Genomic DNA, 27,531 nt, shown 5'->3' on the forward strand with positions numbered 1-27,531 from the left:
CTAACCAAAAACTGGAAACACAGAGTGGATCCCCCCAATTGGAGAATGGCTGAATAAATCGTGGCATGTGAATATTATGGAATGTTATTGTTCTGTAACAAATAACTAGCAGGATGATTTCAGAAAGGGCTGGAGAGATTTACATGAACTGATGCTGAGTGAAATGAGCAGGACCAGGAGATCATTATATACTTCAACAACAATACTATATGATGATCAATTCTGATGGATGTGGCTCTCTTCAACAATAAGATGAACCAAATCAGTTCCAAAAGAGCAGTAATGAACTGAACCAGCTACACCCAGCAAAAAAACTCTGGGAAATGACTATGAATCACTACATAGAATTCCCAATCCCTCTATTTTTATCTCCCTGCACTTTTTATTTCCTTCACAGATTAAATAAATGTACACTATTTCAAAGTCCAATTCTTTTTGTACAGCAAAATAACTATATGGACATGCATACATATATTGTATTTAACTTATACTTTAACATATTTAATATATATTGGTCAACCTACCATCTGGGGGAGGAGGGGAAAGGATGGATAAAATTGGAACGAAAGGTTTTGCAATTGTCAATGCTGAAAAATTACCCATACATATAGCTATAATAAAAAAATAAAATAAAATAAAATTGTGAGTTTATGTTCTCTAAAACACTGAAATGATTATTTTAGATAATCCTTTTCCTTTTCTAATGTTGGAATCATTTCTGGTTCTGAATTCAGAAATTGATCTTTGAGAAGTCCCTACTCGTCTCAGATAGACTTTAACTGAAGAACGAAATACCACTGGATTCTACTTAGACTTTATATGAATCTTCAACATTCTGCTTTCCTAATATCTAATGTACATATTGGCTGATATACTCTCCTTTCTTTTTTCACAAGTTTTAAGTTATTTAAACCAAGTCATAATTACATCTGTGTGTATGTATGTATGTCAACAGCCAATTCTTTGTTGACCAGAATCCTAAAATTTCATCACTTCTGCAACTTTTAAAGGATAAAGGATAAAATTACCATTAAAATAAGTAAGTTCTAAAAAATGAAATTATCATTTCATTTCATTCCCAAGAATTCTGTGATGTTGTCTTTATCATCAAGTCATCTAATTTCACCTTTTAATGAGCTAATCGCTAGCTGACAACTCTGCTTCTGTTTCTCCCTTCACTGATCCTTACCCAAATGCTCCATTATTCTTCCCTCATGAAATCATTTTCTGGATACAAAATGCTACTACCTCTTCTCTGAGGTCATTCTAGGAAAACAGGCATTTGCTTAGACTCTATCCCCATCCAAAAATAAAAATTTTACAAGGAGATGAGGGTAGTATTTAACTATTCAAAAATATTCACAGTTGTTCAATTTGTACTATCAAAAGAGGGGGAGGGGAAGGAAGGGATGGAGGGAGAGGAAAAGGGAGAGAGAAGGAGAGAGAAGGAGAGAAAGGAGAGGAAGGAGAGAGAGACAGAGAGAGAGAGAGACAGAGAGAGAGAGAGAGAGAGAGAGAGAGAGAGAGAGAGAGAGAGAGAGAGAGAGAGAGAATGCAGTTGAGAGAGAAACAACCTTTAAGAACTGAACAATAGCTGAATAAATTTTGTTAAGCCAATATATACCTAATACACAAGAAGATATAGCATAACAAAGTAAATAGAGGAGGCTTGGGAAGCACAAAGACCTAAACTAAATTTGTCATGTAAATGAATAATTCAAATAACATCTCAGTAGCTCCAGACAAGTCTGTAAGACTACAAACTATAGATAGGCTAATTGCTATCTTGTATTAGTGGAAAGATTTTTCTTAGTGAAATTACCTTCTATCAGAAATTCTTTTCATGGGATAAGAAAACATTCAATATAGCAACAACATCAACTGTGACGGATTTGCTTCTTTTCCACAATGAAGTGATTCAGGCCAATACCAACAGACTTGTAATGGAGAGAGTCATCTGCATCCAAAGAGAGGATTATGGGGACTGAATGTGGATCACAACATAGTATTTTCACCATTTTTGTTGTTGTTTGTTTGGGTTTTTTTTTCTTTTCTTCTTTCTTTCCCTTTTTGATATGATTTTTCCTGTGCAGCATGATAATTGTGGAAAAATATATAGTAGAATTGCATATGTTTAACCTATATTGCATTACTTGTTGCCAAGGGAAAGGAAGATGGAAGGAGAAAAATTTGGAACATAACATTTTTCAAGGGTGAATGTTAAAAACTATCTTTGCATATATTTGGAAAATAAAAAGCTATTATTTTAAAAAAAGACAAGGAGTTTGGGGTTGCCTCTTATATCATATGGCTGATAGAATTCATTGCTAGTTATTAAGTTATAAAAAATGTTGTTCACCTCAAATCATTTTCCTTAGAGAACTTATTTGTCCTATACTTAGGCAAATTAAATTTTAAAACACCAGATGTTTTTTGACATTCTTGTTTGCACTAGTGGCATGCAGGTGTCAGAAATGTCTTTGTTGTAATTACTGTACTATATTACAACTGTCCTATAAAGAATCCTGTGTCCCATATGCTCTAAATTATCTTTTTTTTTTTTTTTTAATCTAGCTAAACTCATAAATACAGTGCTGAGATGGGTTGGCAAGAGAAATGTTAACTTGAATTTTCCTACATAGACTTCTGTAGAAATTAATGCTTGCTCTGCAGTGGAATTTTCTGCTTATACTATATCATTCTACTGAGGTAAGGGTGTGGGTGGGAAGTGGAACTGGTAGAAGAGCCAAACATTTTAAGCCAATTGAATAGCAATAAATTGTTTGTTATCTTTCTCCTCCCTTCCATTTTGTTACTTTTCTAACTTGGCCAATCCTGGAATCAGGAAGACTCATCTTACTGAGTGCAAATCAAGTCTCAGACACTTACCTCAAATACATCACTTAACCCTTTTTGCTTCAGTTTCTTCATTTGTAAAATGGACTGAAGAAGGAAATGGCAAACCATTCTAGTATCTTTGCCAGGAAACCTCAAATGGGATCACAAAAAATTGAATGTAACTTAAAATAACTGAAATGGCTACATTTGTTGGATTAGCCTTATTCACTCAATACAAGTTTTTATGGTCAAGGACCTCACAGACAGGGAAATATAAACAACATCGAGGACATGTAGTAGCAAATACCCTAAAACTATAGGACTCTCTAAAACTCATAGAAAATTTCTAGGCACTCCTATCAAGGTTGCCTGCCTGATATATATCATAAGCATACAAAAGGCCTTGACATCAAAAAACCACATTAATTTAAAAAATTAAAATAATACTTCAAAACAAATTCTGGAATGGCAGAATTCACAAAAGGATAGGATGAAACAATTTTCCAGTTCAAGATTGTCCTATCAGAATGATAGACCACAATCCGGATAGACAATGCCCTGGCAAGATGGTGGCAGGTAATACTTCCAGAGTTCCCAGACCAAAGACAATATGGAAGTCAGAAAATTTGTCAGAAGGAGATTACAGGAATCCCTTTGGTACCATTGATGTACTACTCTGTTGCATTGTAAATACAAGAATTCAGGTCACAGTCCTGAGACAAGTAGAAGCACTAGTATATTAGAGCTTAGCTGCAGAGTAGCAGGAACCCTCTCCAGTTTTGGAACAGAAAAAAAGAGTGTTTGTGGATACTCACAGGCCAGACTACATACCAAGATAGGAGTTAATACATCTCTCCTTAGATCATACCACCTTGGAAGAACCCAAAATTTACACAACCCTGGAACTAGTTTTGAAAACAGCTACACAAACAATCTGCAACTTGAGACAATGCCCCATATACCCCAGTAGCAGAGTTCAACAAGAAGTAGGCTGAAAAAATGAGCAAACAAAAAAAAGAAACTAACAAAAAAAAAGTACTATGGTGAATGAGAAGATCAAAATAAAAACTCGGAACAAAACAACAAAGTCAAAACCATTATATCTAAAGCCTCAACGAAAAATGTGAATTTGTTTCAGGCCCAAATAGAATCTTTTACGAAAAATCTCCACACCTATGTAACAATGACTGAACTTTTCCCCAAAATATGTGTTCTAGCCATGAACATCCAAAAAATTAAATGATTGTCAAACAACTCAAATTTAAAACAAAATTAAAGTCATCAGAGGAAATATAATTGATAGATTCCTAAGATTCAGACCTGAAAAGGAAGTGAAGATGTACCAGATCTTAATATATCTTAGGTACCTAATTTTTTTTTTTTCTGTCAGATTATGATAATTTTAAGGAAACTCCAGAGGTGGGAGGCCAATCTGATATTAGACTATATTTTTGCTGTTGTTGCATTAGATGAAAATTATTCCTATATTACTGACACTTCTCTTCTAGAGAAAAGCTGCCAGGTAGATATTCTTCATTCACTCTTGTAATAGTCTAAGAATTATAATACTTAAGAAGCAGCTATGAACCTGGTGTGAGTCATAAAGAATCACCTTCTTGCCTATTATCAAGATAATTATTACAGTCAAAGGAACACTGGATATGAAGTGAAGAGATCTGGGTCAAATTATAATGCCAGCCTTTTACTAAGTATATGACCAACATCAAATCACATATCCTTCAGCTTTTTTCATCTGTAAAATGACACAGATGAATTAGAAGATCTCTTTAGTAGAGGTCTTCTACTATCTCCTGAAATCTATCCGAGATCATACTCATTGATCATTGGTCACTAGCTATCATCTTGTCCTCTGACTTTTCCTTCTCCTTTTCTTTTCAAATGAGACCTATCTTCTCATGTGGCCAAAGTATTTGAGCTTCAGCTTCAATATTTGTCATCCTAATGAGTAGTCTAAATAAATTTCTTTAAGTATTGACTGATTTGATCTCCTTGCTGTCCAAGGGACTCTCAAAAGTCTTATAAAGCATCATAATCTGGATTTCTGGCCAAGATGGCAGAGAGGAGGCACACATCTGCATAAGCTCCACATTTTCTCTCAGAATTTATTTTATGAAAAGCCTTGGAATTAATGCTTGATTGGAAAAAAAACCCACAAATGATTACCAACAAAAGACATCCTTGAAATTCTCCAGAAAAGGTCTGTTTTTCTTCGGGGGAGGGGACCAACAGATCAGGCGCAGGCTGAGTGCAAGCAGTGAGAACATGGCAGGCAACTCACACTGTGCAGACCAGAGGGGGGAGGGGAGTGATCTCTGCCTTTTCTGGGGAAAGACCTTTACCACAGTGTGGATATTCTGTCTTGGCAGCAAGTCAGGAGCAGCAAAGAAGGTGTAAACATGGGTGTTAAAGAATAAAACCCCGAAAAGCTAGGGTCTCTCGGGACCTGGCCACCTCTACTCCCACCCCGGGTGACTCAGCTCTTTCTTAGAGCCTCAGAGCACAGACCCAACACAGCCATCGCTGCTGTCTCCCACAGTCTATAGAGGAAGCCCAGTAACACCATCCAGCCCCATCCCTCACTCCACCACCCAAAAGAAGCTGACTGCATTTGTTTGTTTTTTTGTTAGTTTGTTTTCTTTGATTCTTCTCTGACAAAATGAGCAAAAAATTAAAGCACACTCTAACCAGTGACAGCTTCTATATGGATAGAGAACAGACTCTAAACCCTGAGGAGACTAAAAACAGACTGTCTCCAGATGAATCCCCAAAGGGGTAAATCATCTAGTCCTCAGCACACAAGACTCTCATAGAAGAAATCAAAAAGGCTCTCACAAGAGAGCTAGAAGAGAAATGGGAAAAGGAAAGGGAAGCTTGGCAAGAGAGTCTGATTAAGTCATCCCACACATTTAAATACAGAGTGGATAAAAAAATTAAATCCCTAAAAAACAGAATTAGTGAGTTAGAAAAAGAAAACAGCTCTCTAAAAAATAAAATTGGTGAACTGGAAAAAAATTCCATAAAACAAAACAACTCACTTAAAAACTCAATTGGACAATTAGAAAAAGATATTAAAAAAGTGAGTGAAGAAAATACATCATTGAAAATCAGAATCGAACAAATAGAATTGAATGACTCGAGGAGACACCAAGAATCAATCAAGCAAAACCAGAAAAATGAAACAATGGGAAAAAATGTCAAATACCTTCTTGGGAAGACAACAGACTTAGGAAATAGATCCAGGAGAGACAATCTGAGAATTATTGGACTCCCTGAAAAATATGATGAAAAAAAGAGCCTGGACACTATCTTCCAGGAGATTATCAAAGAGAACTGCCCAGAAGTTTTAGAAACAGAGGGTAAAATAAACATTGAAAGAATTCATCGATCACCTACTGAAAGGGACCCTAAAATCAAAACATCAAAAAATATAGTGGCTAAATTTCAGAACTATCAAACCAAGGAAAAAATACTGCAAGCTGCTAGAAAAAAATCAATTCAAATATGGAGGAGCCACAATAAAGATTACCCAGGATCTAGCAGCATCCACATTAAAGGATCGAAGGACCTGGAATCTGATATTCTGAAAGGTATACAGCCAAAAATAACTTACCCAGCCAAAATTAGCATTTTTCCCCCCACGGAAGAAGATGAACATTCAACGAAATAAGTGAATTTCATCTATTTCTGATGAAAAAACTAGAACTAAACAAAAAGTTTGATCTACAAATATAGAACTTAAGAGAAACCCAAAAAGGCAAAAAGAAATCTTGGGAACTATATTTCTATTTTAAAGATATATAAAGAACACATGTTTAATTTGTTCTAGAAACTAGAGGTTGAAAGGAAATTGTACCAGGAAAAGGGTAAAGTGGGGGTACTACATCTCACAAAGAGACAAAGGAAACCTATTATATCCGAGAAAAAGAATGAAGGGGGATGAACATAGTGTGTTCCTTAGACATATTCAATTTATGGTGAAACTTCTCCCACCTTGTTGAAAAGTGGGAGGGGAAAAGTGAAAAGGGAAGGAGTAAGCTAAACAGAAGGGAATACAGAAATTGTGAGGAAAAGGGATAAAATAGGGGAAGGAACTCTAAGGTAGGGGAGGGATACCAAAAAGGGAGGGCTATGAGAAGCAAGTGGTAGTCACAAGTTTAATACTGAGGAGGGGGGTAAGGGCAAAGGAAAGGAGAAAAGCATAAGCAGAGGTTAACAGGATGGCAAGCAATATAGAATTAGTCATTTTAACCATAAATGTGAATGGGGTAAACTCCTCCATAAAGAGGAAGCAGTTAGCAGACTGGATTAAAAGCCAGAATCCTACAATATCTTGTTTACAGGAAACACACCTGAAGCAGGGTGATACATACAGAATAAAGGTAAAAGGTTGGAGCAGAATCTACTATGTTTCAAGTGAAGCCAAAAATACAGGTAGACAATCCTCTTCTCAGATCAAGCAAAAGCAAAAATTGATCTAATTAAAATAGATAAGGAAGGGCACTATATCTTGCTAAAAGGTAGCATAGATAATGGAAAACTAAATAATCTTATACTAAAGAATGATTGGGTAAAACAGCAAATCATAGACATAATTAATAACTTCACCCAAGAAAATGGCAAGACGTCATATCAAAATGTGTGGGATGAAGCCAAAGCAGTAATAAGGGAAAACTTTCTATCTCTAGAGACCTACTTGCATAAAATAGAAAAAGAGAAGGTCAATGAATTGGGCTTGCAACTAAAAATGCTAGAAAAGGAACAAATTAAAACCCCCCAGACAAACAAAAACTTGAAATTCTAAAAATAAAAAGAGAGATTAATAAAATTGAAAGTAAAACAACTATTGAATTAATTAATAATAAAACTAAGAGTTGTTTCTATGAAAAAAAACTAACAAAATATTCAAACCCTTAGTAAATCTGATTTTGGAAAAATAGGGATTGAAGGAGTCCTACCAAATTCCTTTTATGAAACAGACATGGTATTGATACCTACACAAGGTAGGTTGAAAACAGAGAAAGAAAATTATAGACAAATCTCCATAATGAATATTGATGCTAAAATCTTAAATAAAATATTAGCAAAAAGATTACAGAAAATCATCCCCAGGATAACACACTATGACCAAGTAGGATTTATTCCAGGAATGCAGGGCTGGTTCAATATTAGGAAAACTAATATTAGGAAAACTATTAGCATAATCAACTATATCAATAACCAAATTAACAAAAACCATATAGATCTGCATCTCAATAGATTCAGAAAAAGCATTTGATAAAAGCCAACATCCATTCCTACTAAAACCATTTGAATAAATGGACTATTCCTTAAAATAATCAGGAGCATATATTTAAAACTGTCAGTAAGCATCTTATGTAATGGGGATAAACTGGATCTTTTCCCAGTAAGATGAGGAGTGAAACAAGGTTGCCCACTATCACCATTACTATTCAATATTATATTAGAAACATTAGCAATAAGAGTTGAGAAAGACATTAAAGGAATTAGAGTAGGTAATGAGGAAACCAAACTATCACTCTTTGCAGATGATATGATGGTATACTTAGAGAATCCCAGAGATTCTACTAAAAAGCTAATAGAAATAATTCACAACTTTAGCAAAGTTGCTGGATACAAAATAAATCCACATAAATCCTCAGCATTTTTATACATCACCAACAAAATTCAACAGCAAGAGATAAAATGAGAAATTCCATTCAAAATAACTGCCCATAGTATAAAATATTTCAGAATCTATCTACCAAAGGTAGATGCCTTGCCACATCTTGCCACAAAAATAAAGTCAGGTTTAAATAATTAGAAAAACAAGTGCTCTTGGATAGGGCGAGCGAATATAATAAAGATGACAATACTCTCTAAACTAATCTATTTACTTAGTGCTATACCAATCAGACTCCCAAGAAACTATTTTAATGACCTAGAAAAAATAACAACAAAATTCATATGGAAGAACAAAAGATTGAGAATTTCAAGGGAATTAATGAAAAAAAAAATCAAATGAAGATGGCCTAGCTATATCTGACCTAAAACTATAATATAAAGCAGCAGTCACTAAAACCATTTGGTATTGGCTAAGAAATAGACTAGTTGATCAGTGGAATAGATTAGGTTCACAAGAAAAAATAGTTAATATCTATAGCAATCTAGTGTTTGACAAACCCAAAGATCCCAACTTTTGGGATAAGAATTTATTATTTGACAAAAACTGCTGGGAAAACTGGAAATTAGTATGGTAGAAATTAGGCATGGACCCATATTTTTTTAAATTTTTTTATTTATAATTTTTTTTCACAGTATATATGCATGAGTAATTTTTTTTTTATAATATTATCCCTTGTATTCATTTTTCCAAATTATCCCCTCGCTCCCTCTACTCCCTCCCCTTGATAGCAGGCAATCCCATACATTTTACGTATGTTATAATATAACCTAGATACAATATATGTGTGTAAATACCATTTTCTTGTTGCACATTAAGTATTAGATTCCAAAGGTATAAGTAACCTGGATAGATAGACAGTAATGCTAACAATTTACATTCACTTCCCAGTGTTCCTTCTCTGGGTGTAGTTATTTCTGTCCATCATTGATCAAGTGGAAGTGAGTTGGATCTTCTTTATATTGAAGATATCCACTTCCATCAGAATACATCTTCATACAACATTGAAGTGTACAGCGATCTTCTAGTTCTGCTCATTTCACTCAGCATCAGTTGATGTAAGTCTCTCCAAGCCTCTCTGTATTCCTCCTGCTGGTCATTTCTTACAGAGCAATAATATTCCATAACCTTCATATACCATAATTTACCCAACCATTCTCCAATTGATGGACATCCATTCATCTTCCAGTTTCTAGCTACTACAAAAAGAGCTGCCACAAACATTTTGGCACATATATGTCTCTTTCCGCTCTTTAGTATTTCTTTGGGATATAAGCCCAGTAGTAGCACTGCTGGGTCAAAGGTTATGCACAGTTTGATAACTTTTTGGGCATAGTTCCAAATTGCTCTCCAGAATGGCTGGATTCTTTCACAACCCCACCAACAATGTATTAGTGTCCCAGTTTTCCCACATCCCCTCCAACATTCACCATTATTTTTTCCTGTCATCTTAGCCAATCTGACAGGTGTGTAGTGGTATCTCAGAGTTGTCTTAATTTACATTTCTCTGATCAGTAGTGATTTGGAACACTCTTTCATATGAGTGGATATAGTTTCAATTTCATCATCTGAGAATTGTCTGTTCATATCCTTTGACCATTTATCAATTGGAAAATGGTTTGATTTCTTATAAATTAGGGTCAATTTTCTATATATTTTGGAAATGAGACCTTTATCAGAACCTTTAACTTTAAAAACATTTTCCCAATTTGTTACTTCCCTTCTAAACTTGTTTGCATTAGTATTGTTTGTACAGAAACTTTTTAGTTTGATGTAATCAAAATCTTCTATTTTGTGATCAATAATGATCTCTAGTTTTCCTCTGGTCATAAATTCCTTCTTCCTCCACAGGTCTGAGAGGTAAATCATCCTCTGTTCCTCTAATCTATTTATTATCTCATTCTTTATGCCTAAGTCATGGACCCATTTTGATCTTATCTTGGTATATGGTGTTAAGTGTGGATCCATATCTGCCATACTAATTTCCAGTTTTTTCCAAATAATGAATTTTTATCCCTAATGTTGGTATCTTTGGGTTTGTCAAAGACTAGATTGCTATAGATATACCCTTTTTTGATGGACCCATATTTAACACCACATACCAAGATAAAATCAAAATGGGTCCATGATTTAGGTGTAAAGAACAAGATCATAAAAAAATTAGAGTAATGTAGGATAGTTTACCTCTCAGACTTGTGGAGGAGGAAGGAATTCGTGATCAAAGAAGAACTAGAGATCATTATTGATCACAAAATAGAAAATTTTGATTACATCAAATTAAAAAGCTTTTGTATAAACAAAACTAATACAAACAAGATTAGAAGGGAAGTAACAAACTAGGGAAACATTTTTACAGTTTAAAGATTCTGATAAAGGCCTCATCTCCAAAATATATAGAGAACTGACTGATTTATAAGAAATCAAGCCATTCTCTAATTGATAAATGATAAATTGATAAATGGTCAAAGGATATGAACAGACAATTCTCAGATGATGAAATTGAAACTATATCCACTCATATGAAAGAGTGTTCCAAATTACTATTGATCAGAGAAATGCAAATTAAGACAACTCTGAGATGACCACTACACACCTGTCAGATTGGCTAAGATGACAGGAAAAAATAATGATGAATGTTGGAGGGGATGTGGGAAAACTGGGACACTGATGCATTGTTGGTGGAGTTGTGAAAGAATCCAACCATTCTGGAGAACAATCTGGAATTATGCCCAAAAATTATCAAATGGTGCCTATCCTTTGATCCAGCAGTGCTATTACTGGGCTTATATCTTAAAGAGATCTTAAAAAGGGAAAGGGACCTGTGTGTGCCAAAATGTTTGCAGCAGCCTTTTCTGAAAGTGGCTAGAAACTGGAAAATGAATGGATGCCCATCAATTGGAGAATGGTTGGGTAAATTGTGGTACATGAATGTTATGAAATATTATTGTTCTGTAAGAAATGACCAGCAAGATGAATACAGAGAGGCTTGGAGAGACTTATATGAACTAATGCTGAGTGAAATGAGTAGAACCAGGAGATCATTATACACTTCAACAACAATACTGTATGAGGATATATTCTGATGGAATACATCTTCGACAAAGAGAAGATCTAATTCAGTTCCAATTGATCAATGATGGACAGACTCAGCTACACCCAGAGAAGGAACACTGGGAAATAAGTGTAAACTGTTTGTATTTTTGTTTTTCTTCCCAGGTTAATTTTACCTTCTGAATCCAATTCTTTTTGTGCAACATGAAATTCGGTTCTGCACACATATATTGTATCTAAGATATACTATAACATATCTAACATGTATAAGACTGCTTGCCATCTAGGGGAAGGAGTGGAGCGAAACAAAGGAAAAATCGGAACAGAAGTGAGTGCAAGGGTAATCTTGTAAAAAAAATTACCCATGTAATGTACTGTCAAAAAAAGTTATAATTATAAAATTAAAAAAAAAATTAAAGCATCATAATCTGAAAATGTCAATTCTGTAATTCTCAGCTTTTCCTTATATTTCTATTCTTACAGCCATACATTGCTGCCAGAAAAACCAGAGTTTTGACTATACAGACTTTTGTCTTGATGTCTATGCTGTGAAGACTGGCCATAGCTTTCTCTGCAAGGAACAAGTCTTTTAATTTTATGACTGTAGTTGTTTTTGTATTAATTTTTGAGCCCCAAAATATAAAACCTAACACTACTTCCATTTCTTTCTCACAGTAGTTTTCAAAAAAAGACTTATAAATTATCAACAATCATATGAAAATATTCCAAATCACCAAAAAAATTTTTACAAGGTAAAAAGAGTGTTTGAGAGGTTATGGAAGGACAAACATACACTTGATAGAGCTGTGGACTGGTCTACAGGTGAAAAATTATTTGGAAATAATTTGAGAGAAGTAACTGAGATGTTCAAAGGTTTTAACCTAGTGATTCCATTGCCAGTCCCTCAAGGAGATAAAAAACAGAAAAAAACAGGAAACATATGGACATATATTCATAACAGCATTTGTTTGTTTGCAAAAACTGTAAACAAAGTAGGTATCCAAAAATTACTGGTACAACTGAACAAATGATAGAATATGAATGTAATCTTACAGTACCACAAGAAAAATAAATTCGATGAACTCATACATGGGAAAACTCATATGAACTAATCCAAATTAAAATTAGCAGAATCAGAATAGAACAAAGTATAACATTGTAAATGAAAACAATTAAAAAGCAAATCTAACTAACAATAATGAACAATCAGCATCCCTAGAACTAATGGTAAAACATTCTTTCCCTTGTCTAATTCCTTAGTTGTATTTTTAAAGATTTAAAGTACCCTGTTCAAGATCATGGTACATATATATTCATGGTAAAACCAAGAGTTGCACCTGCATTTTAATGTTATTCCATTAGGGAAAATTGGCAAAAAGATATGTCTACTTTTTAAAGCACAGAATATTGATCTCTCATGAAAAAGAGGTGAAGTATTTAGTACTATGTTGCCACAGTACCCCACTAAAAAACACCATTATCATAGTTACACTAAGGGGTTATCCCTATTATACAAAATGGGAGAACAAAGATAAGTGCCTTTCCATTAATAGTACAAAGGTCAAGAAAAAAAATCAGAAAAGTTTCAGATTTATATTACTCTTATCAAAATTTTCTAGGTAAGAATAGTAAAGATTAAAGTATGAAGAAGGAAATAAACTGAGAAAATATAAGACCATAGCAAGACATTGGCTAGGACACAAGAAATTCACCTGATGAATTTCTTTGGGCCTTTTAGGACATGGACCTCTCCCTTGAAAAATGATTCCTATCACATGAATGGATTGTTTTCTAATTCTGATTAAATACATGAAGCAGCATCAGAAACTAAGCAGTAACAGTTTATACTTTATAGGACCTTCATAGTTACAAATACTTTACATTTTCTCATTTGATTCTGACAATTCTATGAAGGGGTTATCACAAATATTATGATCCCATTTTAACGAAAAGAAAAATGCAGTTCAGAAATACTAAATGATTTGTGCAAGATCATACAAATAGGAAGGAAGCTAAGGATTCACGGTCAGATCTGCTGATTAAAAATCCAGTCCCCTTTCCACTACAGCATGCCTTGCAAAATATTAACATAGCTATGACATACCAATATAAAAAATGTCAAATAAATGTTTAAATAAAAATCAAAAGTTCTCATGTCACCTATTACTCTATAATGTCCAACCATAACTAAGGTTCAAATCAAAGAATAAAAATCAAATTAATTATTTAATCATTTCAATTTAATTATTCAAAATTCAATTTTCAGTATCACAATTATTATTTACCTGCTACACTTCCAGAATTTGGCATTATAATGATGACTTATGAGTGCTATATTCCAGAGCTGACATTGCTGAATTGCATTCTCAAATAGTCAGAGAACTGTGCTTACAGGACTAATGATAGGTAGATTTCTTACTGAATGTACCACAGACAAGTAATGATGAATGTGATTTGACTACTAGGCAGAGAAGCTTATGTGAAAACTTGAAAGCAAACCTGTAAAAACATAATGTTTAAAAAATAGCTTCTAAGTCTACTATATAACATTTTATCTTGAATTCTGTTTGAGATTAGTGATACATAAAACAGTCTGCTCATATTATACAAGTTTAGGATCTTTTCCTCTCATCCAGCCCAATTAGCAGCAGCATATTTCTATGAAAGAGAAGTTTAGATAACTGCAAAATTTCTTCCACCAAGCCGATATGTCCCATTTTGTAAAATGAGAAGTCATTTCCTCTGACACATAACCTTTCAAATAGTGCATTCCACAAGCCATAGAAAAAGGTCATGGATAGCTAGAACCAATAGTGAAAATAACATATCTCCTCATCTGCCATCTGCTAATAGCCCCTTAATAGCAGAAGAAACATACAGAAGCTGAATGGCTAAATTATTGGCAAATTCCTTCACTTGAGGTCATTCTAGGCAAATGAATATTTGCTGAGGATCTGAGAATAGAAAGATATGACTTTATTGTTTTTAGCAGACAGATACTGCTGTATTATTGCAGGAAAGCAGATTACCTATATTGGAAAAACTTTCATCTTTAAAAGAAGTTAGGAAGGACATAGAATTGTACCTTAAGTCAATAAGACCTGAATTCAAATTATGCCTTAGATACTGACTGCATGTAAGCCACACAGTCTTCATTAGTCTCAGTTTTCTCATTTACAAAATTGGAATAACAGCGCTTATTGCTCATGGCTGTAGTAAGGTCTATATGAGATAATGTTTCTAGAACACATATGCTTTACATATGCTAGTAACATCACCACCTCACCTTTTCCTAAAAGAGGAAATAAGAAAAGAATAAACATTTATAAAATGCCTACTCTGTGACAAGTACTATGCTAAGGACATTACAGATATTATCTTATTTGATTCTTACACCAATCTTTGAGAAGTAAATTCTCTTTTATCTCATTTTACATCAAGCAAATTTAAGGCAAACAAGGTTGCTTGGTTTATATAGCTAGTTAGTGTCTAAAGTTGAATGTGAACTTGAGTCTTCCTGATTCTAAGCCTAGCACTTTAGCTACTTTGCCACTTTGCTGCCTGAAGACCATTCCTGCCCAAAGGAGGCCATGTATTGCAGTGAACTGTTCTACAAGCAAAAAAGTTCTTACTGAACCTTAAGTGCATTATGAGGATATAATAAACAAGAGATCATCACTGTCCTTAAAGGGAACATAAAAAGGTGATATAAAGGAGTAAATAACAAATGACAGCGATGATGTTATAAGGATCACTGTGGGTCACAGAAGTCAAGAAAGAAACCATCACAAAAGAGATACCAAAAGGAGGCAGAGAAGATGAGAGTGGGGCAGAGCAGATGATGAAGAAAAGAGAGACTTGCAAAAGCCCTTCAAAGACTTTTAAGTAATGCCATAAAACAGTTTCTGATACAGCAGAACCCACAAAAGGTTAGGGTTAAATAACTTTCCAGTCAAAGACAACTTAGAATGTCAGTTGAAAAGGACTGTTGCCTTGGATGTGAGCAGAGCACAGTCTAGCACAGGCTGTAGCAGCACAGAAACAACCTTAGCAAACCAGGAGTCTTAGGAGGTGCTTCTAGAGCTCTCCAGCCACAGATGTTAAAGGGATCAAACAACTCGTCAGGAGATTGCAGGGTCTAGCACCTGTGGCAGGACTCTTGTTGTTTTGCTCATATGCAGATCCAGGTTGTAGTCCTGGGTGGCAGTCCCAGGGCAAGGAGAAGAATCGGTTATCACACCAGAGCTTGAAACCATAGTGGAGTGGAGACGCTTCCTCACAGTTGTAGTAGAGAAAAAAATGCTTGGGCTCACTCACAGGCCAGAGCACAGGCCAGGAGAATAGTAAACACACCTCCCCTTAAAACCCCTTGGAAGAACTGAAAAATTAGAGGTTTCTCTAAGAAGGATCTTTGAAAACAGCTGCATAAAACCTCTGAAGCTTGGAACATTGTGTCTTCCCTCTCCAATTCTCCCTCACCCCAAAAAAGAAAGGCTTAAAAAAAAACCTTAAAGAATTAAAAGAGATTCAGATGGAAGTAAAAAGAAATCCAGAAGCACAGAAAAAAGTCAGCAGAAATAAAAAAAAAGAAATAAGGAGAGAGAGTGAATAGACTGATCTCGTTGTTAATCAGTAAGAAATAAGATCAAAGGTTTATATTAGGACTAGAAAGCAGAAAGACTAATATGCCAGGCTTAGAATTTTAGAGTTATTCTGTAAGCAATAAGAAAGTAATAAAAGTTTTTGAGCACATAAGTGACTTAATGAAAGTATTGTTTTAATATTAATCTGAAAGTGAAACATTGAATTTGGGAAGGGGAAAGAGGAAGCTTAGTTATGAGACCACTTGAAATGATTCAGGTATGATGACAGGAGTAATAAAAAGAAATGGATGTTCATTTTCCAATATCTAAGTGGTCAGAGGATATAAAAACACATTCTCAAAAAAATTGCAAAGATTTTAAAATCACATGAAAGGATGCTCTCAAAAAACAAATAATAATGGAAATGAAAATCAAAAACACTTTTACTTCACATCCTAAAAATTGGAAAAATGACCAAAAGTAACAAGTCAATGTCAGAAGGATTGTGGAATTATAAGCACACTAATGCACTGCACAGGCCTGGAGTATTTCCTCTTTTCAAAGGGCACAATAGTATTCCATCATATTCTTATACAGAAGATCCCCACAGTAAGATGTAAATTTTCTTTATTAAAACTTTTTAATTTTCAAATTTTTAATTTTCAAAACATATACAATGGATAATTTTTCAACATTAAGCTTTGCAAAACCTTGTATTCCAATTTTTCCCTGCCTTCCCCCCATTCCCACTTCCTTAAAGTAATCCAAGTAATCCAATATATGTTAAATCCAATATATACATACATATTTATACAATTATCTTGCTGCACTAATGCACAGTCTTGGAGTTAAGAAGACCTGAATTCAAATCTGGCCTCAGATACATACTAGCTATATGACCTTGGGTAAATATTTAATTCCATTTTCCTCCATTTCCTCATCTGAAAAATGAAGTAGAGAAAGAAATGGCAAACCATTCTAGTATTTTCCCAAGAAAACTCCAAATAAGGCCATGAAAAATTGAACACAACTAACATAAGTGAAAATTAACAAGAAAAAAGTGTTGGTAGTGAAATGGTACCAGCATTTTTAAAAGCAATTTGGAATTAGGCAAGTAAAGTGACTAAAATTGGACCGAAGACTACATTATTAGGTTTAAACCCCAAGAAAACTATAGATAAGTCTTCATATATACAAAAATATTCATAGTCACTCTAAAAAGTCATATTTATCATATAGTTCGGTTCCTAGGAGAAATATTAGGGTAATGCAAGAAACAAAATATCAATTAAAACATATTTTTTTTAAATAACAAATTAAAAGAGAGAGAGGGAAGAGCCAACAGACAGAGACTGAAATAGAGACATGATAACAGGTTTTGGGTTTTTTTTAAACTTCTTTTTTTTTTTTTTTTAATTTTTAAAATCTTTTTTTGTTTTGTTGGGTTTTTTTAAAACAGGTTTTTTTCAAAGGAAAAAATTCCAATACTAGAATGTTTTCTCTCTACTCCAAACTGACCTATGATCCAGGTTGATCTACCAGGTATTTAATCCTACCAACAAGACTCAACTCATATCTCAACTCTTCAGGAAGCTTTCCCGAAGCAGACCAGTTTAAAGTATTTCCTTTGAATTATTTCTTTTAATATGTATGATCTATATGAATGACTTTGACTTTAGTATATATTGCCTTATATCATTAATCAATCATGTTCTGGAGTTTTTCTACCTAATTTCCATTCCTCTAGCTGTGACTCCAATAGGTGACTCCAACAGGTGACTCCAACAATTTGACTCCAACATTTTCCTATCACAAGTAACTGAGTATACCTGGAATGCCCTCCTTCCTCACATATAGCTAGTAGAATCCCTGGTTTCTTTCAAAGCATAACATGGATGCCAACTTCAAAACAAAGCTTTTTTTGTCTATTTGTACTCCATAGGCATTAGCATTCTCTCAATTATAATTATTTTGTAATTGGGAAATGTTTAATAAAATAAATAAAAACAATATGATGGAGTTACAGTTTATTTATGATTTCCTAACTCAATGTATAGCTAGGAAGAATCTATTTTTATTTGAGTTTGATGCCACTGGCTTACCTTGCCCTCTACTCTCTATGGAATGTATGTATAGACTTCTATTTTTTTATCTTTGTATTGTATAAGGAATTATTATTTCTCTCTTATATTTAATACCTAATTATTGTATTAAGACCAAGGTTTCTTGGACCTAATTTCTTGACCTTTTTCTACTAATTTAATGTAATGTGGTAGGAGATTACAAGGAATATATAATTAAAATACAAAAAAGGAAGAGATAACGAAAGCAGTGAATTTCTATTAGGAAACCATTATGATACTCTATAAGTTATTAAGGATCTTTGAAGGTTTATTCATGCTCTATATCCTTCCATATTCTATTTTGTGATTATTGCTCAACCAGATTATACTTTTAAAGACAGAGTCATAGTTTATGGATTTTTATATTTAGAAAGTACTTACCAAGATAATCTAATCCAATACACTTATTTTTAAAAAACAAGAATAATGAAGATCAATAAGGTAAAAAAACAAACAAAAAAAAAAACATACATATGTTTGGTTAATTACAGAGTTAAGACTTAGAATACAAATTTCTTAATTTAGTACTTTTTTCTTCATCACACCATTTTGGACCCTATATGATATAATTTTTTTTTTGTTAATTGCATTTTATTTTTCCAAACACATGTAAAATATAGTATTCAACATTCATCTTTGCAAACCTTTGTGTTCCAAATTTTTTTCCATCCCTACCTATATGTCCCTTCTTCTAGACAGCAAACAATCTAATATAGGTTAACAGGTGCAATTCTTCTAATATATTTCCAAATTTATCATGCTGTACAAGAAAAATCAGATCAAAAGAAAAAACAAGCAAATAAACAACAATGATGAAAAAAGGTAAATATACTATGCTTTGATCCAGTCTCCATAGTTCTCTCTAGATGAGGATGATACTTTTACCACAAGTCTTGAATTGCCTTGAATCACTTCATTATTGAAAAGAGCTAAGTTCATCACAGTTGATCAAATATGATAAAATTTAAAGACACATATAAGAAAACTGTATCTGTGTCTTGCCCTCTTTCTCCTCCATACTCTCACCCTTGCCCCTGCCAAATACAGCAGAGAAAGGATCAAGAAAATTCAACTTGAAAAATAAAGTCCACAGCCATCAAAGAACTTATTGAACAGAACTGCAAAAAAGATTGGCCTTGGCTCCAAGTTTATTTATGCCTTTTCTCAATATTCATTTAGTGTCTTCTATATGCAGGGCACTGGAAAACAAAAGGATACAAAGAAGTATAAAATGACATAGCCCCTATCCAAAGAAGCTCACAACCTAGTAAGGTGAACAAACGTACACAAATTCAGGCACAACATGAAATTACTAAAATCAGAATATGTCAGACCAGAAATCCAATTTTTAAATTCTTGAATATATTATTGATATTCATGCTCTTCACTGCTAATTACATAAGATACATTCTTGTATTATAGGGATTCTTTTTATTTAGTTGGATGATAAAATAGGATTAGGTATCAAAGTGGTCTTTCAAAGTTAAAGGAAGAAACTAACAAAGGATTAAATTTAATAGAACTTAATAGTTCTCTTCAAGAACTCCATAAGAAGATCCAGAAAATAAAAGGGATTAACAATGTAAATCTGTTGCTAGTAGTATCTCTAGAGTACTTAAAAATAAAGCATGGTACCAAGATATAACAATAGGACCTATAACCATTTTGAGAATTTTGACAACTAAATTCTAAATTGAAAAGCAACCAATGGAAAAAATGAAAGCATTTTAATGTTTGGATAATAAGCCTTGTGAAGAAAGACCAAAGTAACTAGAGTTGTTTTACTGAAGAAGAAAAACCTCAAGAGTGACTTTATTGTCTTAAACTTTTTGAAAGGATATTAAACTTTCATTTTCAAAAAGGACTAAGTAAATATGCTAAAAAATTACAAAAGTTAGAAAATACTAGAAAGGATCTTACAAATCATTTCATTTGAAAGACAAAGAAATTGAAGAAAAGTGAATTGTGCCCAGCCATATAACTAGTTAAAAGCAAAGCTGAAGTATAGACCCATGTCATCTGTGTTCAATGCTAGTAAGATTATATATTGCAAAAACAGTTCTACTTTTGAATAGCTCTAGTATTTCAAAAGTACTTACTGTCTATAAATTCTAGCTAGATTCTTCATCTGTAAAACAAGTGGGCTGAACAAGTCTTCCATAAAATGTCCTTCCCAGTTGCATATGCTGGGATCCTTTGGAGGTAATTACTAGAATGCCAAAAAACACTTCTGATCCAATAAAGGCCCAAACTACTACATTCCAGGGCTTTTTCCCCTCTCCTCACCTCAGGCTTAGACACTAGCCATAAGGAAGATTCTCCTTCCTAAAAACAGACAAGATAAAAATGCAATTCTGGTGTAAGCCAGGATCCCTTTTCAGGTCTAGGGCAAATCTTTTCATTCTCTAGTCATAGCTACACAAAGTAAGATATTTCCCAGCATTAAACAAGACTTATCTTTATTTATAATAATTCTGTAGCCTTTAAAAAAGACAAGTTAGGAGCTATTGGGAATTACTGCTGTTTTCCAGATCATCATGAAACAAATTTACAGAGCAAAACTTTGACATAGTTATTAAGCTGCAAAAACAAAAAACAGGTATTCACTAGGCTTGCTAATTTACAAATTCTCCAGAAAACATTTCATTCCCAAGTGTTGTTTTTTACATTTATTGCTCTGTTTACCATAAAGCACAGAATTCATGTACAAATATATAAATCCTGAAATGATTTAGTTCTTCATCACATTCTAATGTTTTCATAGAATCCAAGAGAACCTATGGCCCATTTTTAATCATATTCCTTCTGAAGGGAATATCAAATAGGCCTACTAAATATTTCAAACTGAATTTAGAAAATTGTATCTGAGTTTTAAATGAAAAACATTAAATTTCATGAACTTTTAAAAATATTGGCTCCCTAAACCTTCAGCTTTTCATATCAAGCAGTATTTCACTACATTTAGGGTCAACTTGACAACTGTAGAGTTTTGAAAGATAAAAGGAGTCTGCAAACTCTCCCAAACTTAATTTCTTTTCAATTTGCCTGGGAAAGTTGAGAGTTAGAAATAAAAACAGCTGTTTGCAGGAAAAGATTCCAAACATAGGGCAGTCTTACCACAAGCTGCCTTAATTTTTCCCTTCCACTACAGTAAAAAATACATATAAGACAGGTAACTGTATGCCACTCAACCCCTATTATACATGATGGAGATGAACATACTGATATTATAATGCTCTCTTTTATAGAATGCAATACTTCTCTTTTATATTGCTTGGCAATCAGTTATCACTGGGGGAAAAAACCCACCTACCACCTGAAATCTAAAGAGATACATTTGAGTTCACATCAATTCTTACTAACTTAACATTTAACAACCTGAACAAATTTTTGAGACATGTTTATTTTCTTCTTGAAGAAAAGCATTCAACTCAAAATCTTTCCTCCAATTACCTTGCCAAAAAAAAAAAAAAAAAAAAAAAAGGAATGCTATTAGGACAATAGCCAATCTACAGACTTTCCTAATATGACTTAGAACATGAATAATATGTCAAAAGCACAAGTTGAAAAGCTCCAGTAACTAGTGGATATTTCTTCACTCTATTGCAATCCACACCCAGGATGGTTATTATACAATACAAATCCCACCATATTTGCAAAGGCCATGGGAAAAATATACTAGTGAGTATAGAGAGTCACAAAAATGTAGATATCAAAGTCATATCAAAAAATTAATAAAATATGGCCACAATCTACAGACCAATAAAAAAAATACTGCTTTCTAAGGAAATAATCCATAAGACCTGAGTAAAGGCAAATTCTAGAGGGAAGATATACAGGTTCTGAATTCCATTCAATTCTGCAAATATTTGTGAGGTACAAAAGTGCTAGAAATAGAAAAGGGAAGTATACCTTGTCCTCTACAAGCATAGAATCTATGCAGCCCTAATCTCCTTCTAGAATTCTATCTAGTTCTACATCACCATCACCTACTGAAGATCCCCACTTTCTTTGACTTGTAGGCATCTAGAACTCAATATTATCAGAAGATAATCCATTCAATTCTCTTCTAAACTTCTTGCTTCAGAATCACCTTTGATTCCCTTCTCACTCTTCTCCCATATTCTGTCAGTTGCCAAATATTACTAGTTCCATCTTCAGAATCTCAGATTTGTTTCTTGTTAGTGCTAGCACAGGTACCAACCTGTTTCTTGCCCTCTTAACACTTCTCATTATGACTATTGCAAAAAATTCCTAGTTGTTTTCCCTGTTTTTAGGCTCTCTTCTCCCCTTTCAAAATCACTCCATAAAGGATCTCCAAAATAATCTTCTTAAAAGATAGCTCTGACTATATCACTCCCTCGTTCAAAAATATTCATATATCTTTCCTATTACTTCCCCCTACCTTTCGGATAAAATGATCTATTATTCCTAGAGGGTTGCAGAACCCTGTCTTTACAAATGCTAATCTTAGTGCCTGGAATGCATCCCTCCTTCACTTCTACTTTTTAGAATCCCTAACTTATGTCAATCTTCATTCTCTTCCATCACAAAATCGTTTTCTCACTTATTTAGGTAAGTGGTATGCCATCCCAATAGAATGTTAACTCAAGAAAACATACTGATATTTGTTGTCACCTCAAAACCTACCACAATAGGTTGCCTAGAGCAGATATCTAATAAATATTTGTTTAGTTGAATTGAACTGAAAATCATCTAAACAAGAAAACAACAAGCTAGCACTTCCTTGTAAGCTAAAAGTACAGAAATATTCATCGTCAGAGAAAAAGTTTTATTAATATATATGTCCATTAATTAGAACAATACTTGTTTCATTCACAAATATTTAATGAGTACCTAACATATGGAAGGGATTTTGCTGGATACTGGGGGATATACAAAAATGAGTCTCTGCTCCCTCAAAGAGTTATAAGTATATAAGGGTTATACTGATATTACTAAGAAAGATGCTTTTATTTCTTTCCTTTAGAGATCCTCAGGGTGAAACTGACAAAAAAGGACAAGTTAACATTGAAAATCATAAATGAAAGGTACCAACTTCAAACAATGTGCTCTTTGGGAGTGAAATTTTCTCATCCCAGGACCAAGAATGCCCAGACCACCACTGGATAAATTAAAAGCTAAGTCAAAGAAGAGAATCTTTTACCATATCTAATTCTACAAAAAGTTCAAGTACTAGTTATAAGAAAGGTATAACTGGGATAATCTTTTTTTTTTTTTTTTTCCCTTTCCTTCAGCAAAATGGTGGCTTAGGGTTGCTTCCTAGGCAACTGGGTAGCATAATGGCCAGGCCTGAAATCAGAAATCTTCCTGAATTCAAATCTAGCTTCAGACACTTAATGGTAGTTTGACTCTGGACAAGTCCTTTAACCCTGTATGCCTCAGTTTCTTATCTTTAAATGGGAAAAGAAACAGCAAACCACTCCCGAATCTTTACCAAGAAAGCCTATATGGGGTCACAAAGTGTCTGAAATGACTGAAACAAAGAACAAGAAGAATAAAAGTTTGCCCCTCACACTGCCTATGAAAATGAATAATCTCAAACAATTCCTTTCTCCAGAAAAACAAAAGTTTTGCCATCAGCAAGTTAAAAATTGAATTTTTTTACCAAAACAAATGATCAACATCCCACCTCTCTAATGACTCAGCTTTGAAAACATAGATGAGACATTTAGGTGGATATACATAATGTTAAGGAATAAAAATTCATTATATCCCCATTCTACATATTCAATATTCACCAACTGGAGATGATTCATACATTCATTTGTAAGTGGCTGCCAAAAATCTAAACTTTTGCTACAGGGAGGACTGGAGCACATTAAACTTTTAAAAGTCGAAGGTGGGCTATTAAAGTGTTACTCAACTGTTACTCAATCCTGAAAACTTTTATTTCTGACCAAATTTAAAGCTAAAAATCCCTCTTACACAGGTAATTCTTATTACAGATCCCCAAAATGATCAGTTTTGACCTCCTAAGCAAAATTGTTTATGGAAAACCAACAGGACAGTACTATGGCAGATTGTTCACAGACTTTTCAGATCAAAAGACTTCAGCTAACTAATGCTCCTAAATTGCTTTTTTTAAAGTTGATAACATTTTGTTTTGACACAAAAAACATGTCCCAACAAATAATAAAATACACCTTAAATGTATACTCCCTCAATCAAACCAAATTACTTAATACCATGACTGCAATTATTAATACATATCACTTTGAACTTTTGTAATATGTCAATTGTTTGCAGAAAAAAATGGAAATGTGATATAAATTTGGCAGCATCATAGTATCAACCACCACAGTTAGTTATAGGGGATATGATTTTCTTAGTCTTTTACTGATAAAGAGTTGTCTTTATTTGCATTACTGTCATCATTGTGCATGTTGGTTTTTGCCTCTCTTTTTTCACTCTGCATCACATCAACATAAATATCTTTCTTATATTTCTCTGAATTTTGGTTGTCTTTCATTGAATTACCATAAAAAACTATTAATCCATTAACTAGCTTTTTTTAAAAAAATAACAACAACAACATAGCCATTCTAGGAGAAAGGTAGGCAAAGACAAAAATCAAACAGTCTGTGCCTTCAAGGAGTTTATATTCCACTGATGGAAATGTACAAACAAATAAAACGACTAAGTAAATGCAAGGAGTATGAAGAAAGTGGCATATCAGGAAATAGCTCAAATAGGAAACAGTACTTTACCTGATCTTTAAAGGGATCACAAGGATCTAAAGGATGTGAAGAGAAAGTTCATTCCAGGAACAAGTTAGGACAAGGCACATATAGGATATAAGATATGTTCAATATAAGAAAATGCAACAGTTTGAATGAAACAAAATGCATGTGAAGGTTAGTAAATGCTTGAAAAGGTAGGTTGAAGTCAGGCTAAAAAAGACTTTACATGCAAAACAGAGGCGTCTACATTTTATCTTCAGGACAAAAAGAAGTCACTAGAGTTTTTGGAGAAAAGTAATACAATTAGATGTTTGCTTTAGAAATATCATTTAGTCAGCTATGTGAAAATTGGAGATGGAAAACTTTAGGCAGAATAATAACCTATTAGAAGACTAAGACTAAGAAAGAGGTAATAAAGATAATGCATTTTGAGTAGAGGAAAAAAAGTACAAATAGGAGAACTATTGTGGAAATAACATCAAGAAGATATGAGGACTCATTTGAATATAGAAATAAGAAAAAATAGAGAGTAAAAAATGATTCTTGTTTTGCAAATCTGTGTGACTGGAAGGAATCAGGGAAGTTAGGAAAGGGAATGAATATTTAAGAAGAAAGATAATGGGAGCTTTTTCAGACATACCAAGTTTCAGATGCCAAGGGAATATCTAATATACAATATCTCATTGGCAGTTGTTGATAAAAGACTGAAGCTTGAGAGAGAAAGAAGACCTGTATACTTAGATATAGGAGTCAGCTGCATACATAACTGAAACCATAAATGCCAATGATATCATTCAGAAAAAAGAGAAGAAAAAGGAACCCAGCAAAGAACATGGAGGTAAGATACAGATGATAATCTAGCAAAGTAAGACAGAAGATATCACCAAAAAGTCAGGAAAGAAGAATGAACAGTCTCACAGAAATTTGGTGAGGAAAGGTTAAAATTGTCAAAATCTATACAGAAATAAAGAAAGAGAAGGAAAGAGAAAAGTTTATGGTCCATTAGATTTGAAAATTGAGAATTCAATAGTCTATATACAAAATATTTATACCACTATTTCAATGACCTAGAAAAAATAACAACAAAATTCATATGGAAGAATAAAAGGTCGAGAATTGCAAGGGAACTAATGAAAAAAAACTCAGAGGAAGGTGGTCTAAGTGTACCTGATCTAAAGCTATATTATATAGCAGCAGTCACCAAAACCATTTGGTATTGGCTAAGAAATAGACCGGTAGATCAGTGGAACAGATTAGATACAAAGGACAAAAAAGGATACAGCAACCTAATCTTTGACAAACCCAAAGATACCAACATTAGGGATAAAAATTCATTATTCGGAAAAAACTGTTGGGAAAACTGGAAATTAGTATGGCAGAAATTAGATATGGATCCACACTTAACACCATATACCAAGATAAGATCAAAATGGGTCCATGATTTAGGCATAAAGAGGGAGATAATAAATAGATTAGAGGAACTGAGGATAATCTACCTCTCAGACTTGTGGAGGAGGAAGGAATTTATGACCAGAGGAGAACTAGAGATCATTATTGATCACAAAATAGAAGATTTTGATTACATCAAACTAAAAAGTTTCTGTACAAATAATACTAATGCAAACAAGATTAGAAGGGAAGTAACAAATTGGGAAAATATTTTTAAAAACAAAGGTTCCGACAAAGGTCTCATTTCCAAAATATATAGAGAACTGACCCTAATTTATAAGAAACCGAACCATTCTCCAATTGATAAATGGTCAAAGGATATGAACAGACAATTCTCAGAGGAAGAAATTGAAACTATATCCACTCACATGAAAGAGTGTTCCAAATCACTACTGATCAGAGAAATGCAAATTAAGACCACTCTGAGATACCACTACACACCTGTCAGATTGGCTAAGATGAGAGGAACAAATAATGATGAATGTTGGAGGGGATGTGGGGAAACTGGGACACTAATACATTGCTGGTGGAGTTGCGAAAGAATCCAACCATTCTGGAGAGCAATCTGGAATTATGCCCAAAAAGTTATCAAACTGTGCATACCCTTTGACCCAGCAGCGCTACTACTGGGATTATATCCCAAAGAAATACTAAAGAGCGGAAAGAGACATATATGTGCCAAAATGTTTGTGGCAGCTCTTTTTGTTGTAGCTAGAAACTGGAAGATGAATGGATATCCATCAGTTGGAGAATGGTTGGGTAAATTGTGGTATATGAAGGTTATGGAATATTATTGCTCTGTAAGAAATGACTAGCAGGAGGAATACAGAGAGGCTTGGAGAGACTTAAATCAACTGATGCTGAGTGAAATGAGCAGAACCAGAAGATCACTGTACACTTCAACAACAATACTGTATGAGGATGTATTCTGATGGAGGTGGAAATCTTCAACATAAAGAAGATACTCACTTCCAGTTGATCAATGATGGACAGAGGTAGCTACACCCAGAGAAGAAACACTGGGAAGTGAATGTAAATTGTTAGCACTAATATCTGTCTGCCCAGGTTGCATGTACCTTCGG

General features: G+C 33.7%; 1 protein-coding gene and 1 long non-coding RNA gene across 3 annotated transcripts in view; both read right to left on the minus strand.

Moving 5' to 3' along the window:
• The window catches only part of SNX29 (sorting nexin 29), a 653,362-nt gene that overhangs the window by 292,086 nt on the left and 333,745 nt on the right, over positions 1-27,531 (minus strand). The gene's annotated exons all lie outside the window — the stretch shown is intronic.
• LOC141550204 (uncharacterized) lies at positions 18,089-20,621 on the minus strand. Its single transcript, XR_012484542.1, has 3 exons — positions 20,396-20,621; positions 19,019-19,495; positions 18,089-18,967 (listed from the first exon to the last, which is right to left on the minus strand). It is a non-coding gene; the product is annotated as an uncharacterized LOC141550204 (long non-coding RNA).

This window comes from Sminthopsis crassicaudata, chromosome 1 (assembly GCF_048593235.1).
Source record: "Sminthopsis crassicaudata isolate SCR6 chromosome 1, ASM4859323v1, whole genome shotgun sequence".
Taxonomy (NCBI): domain Eukaryota; kingdom Metazoa; phylum Chordata; class Mammalia; order Dasyuromorphia; family Dasyuridae; genus Sminthopsis; species Sminthopsis crassicaudata.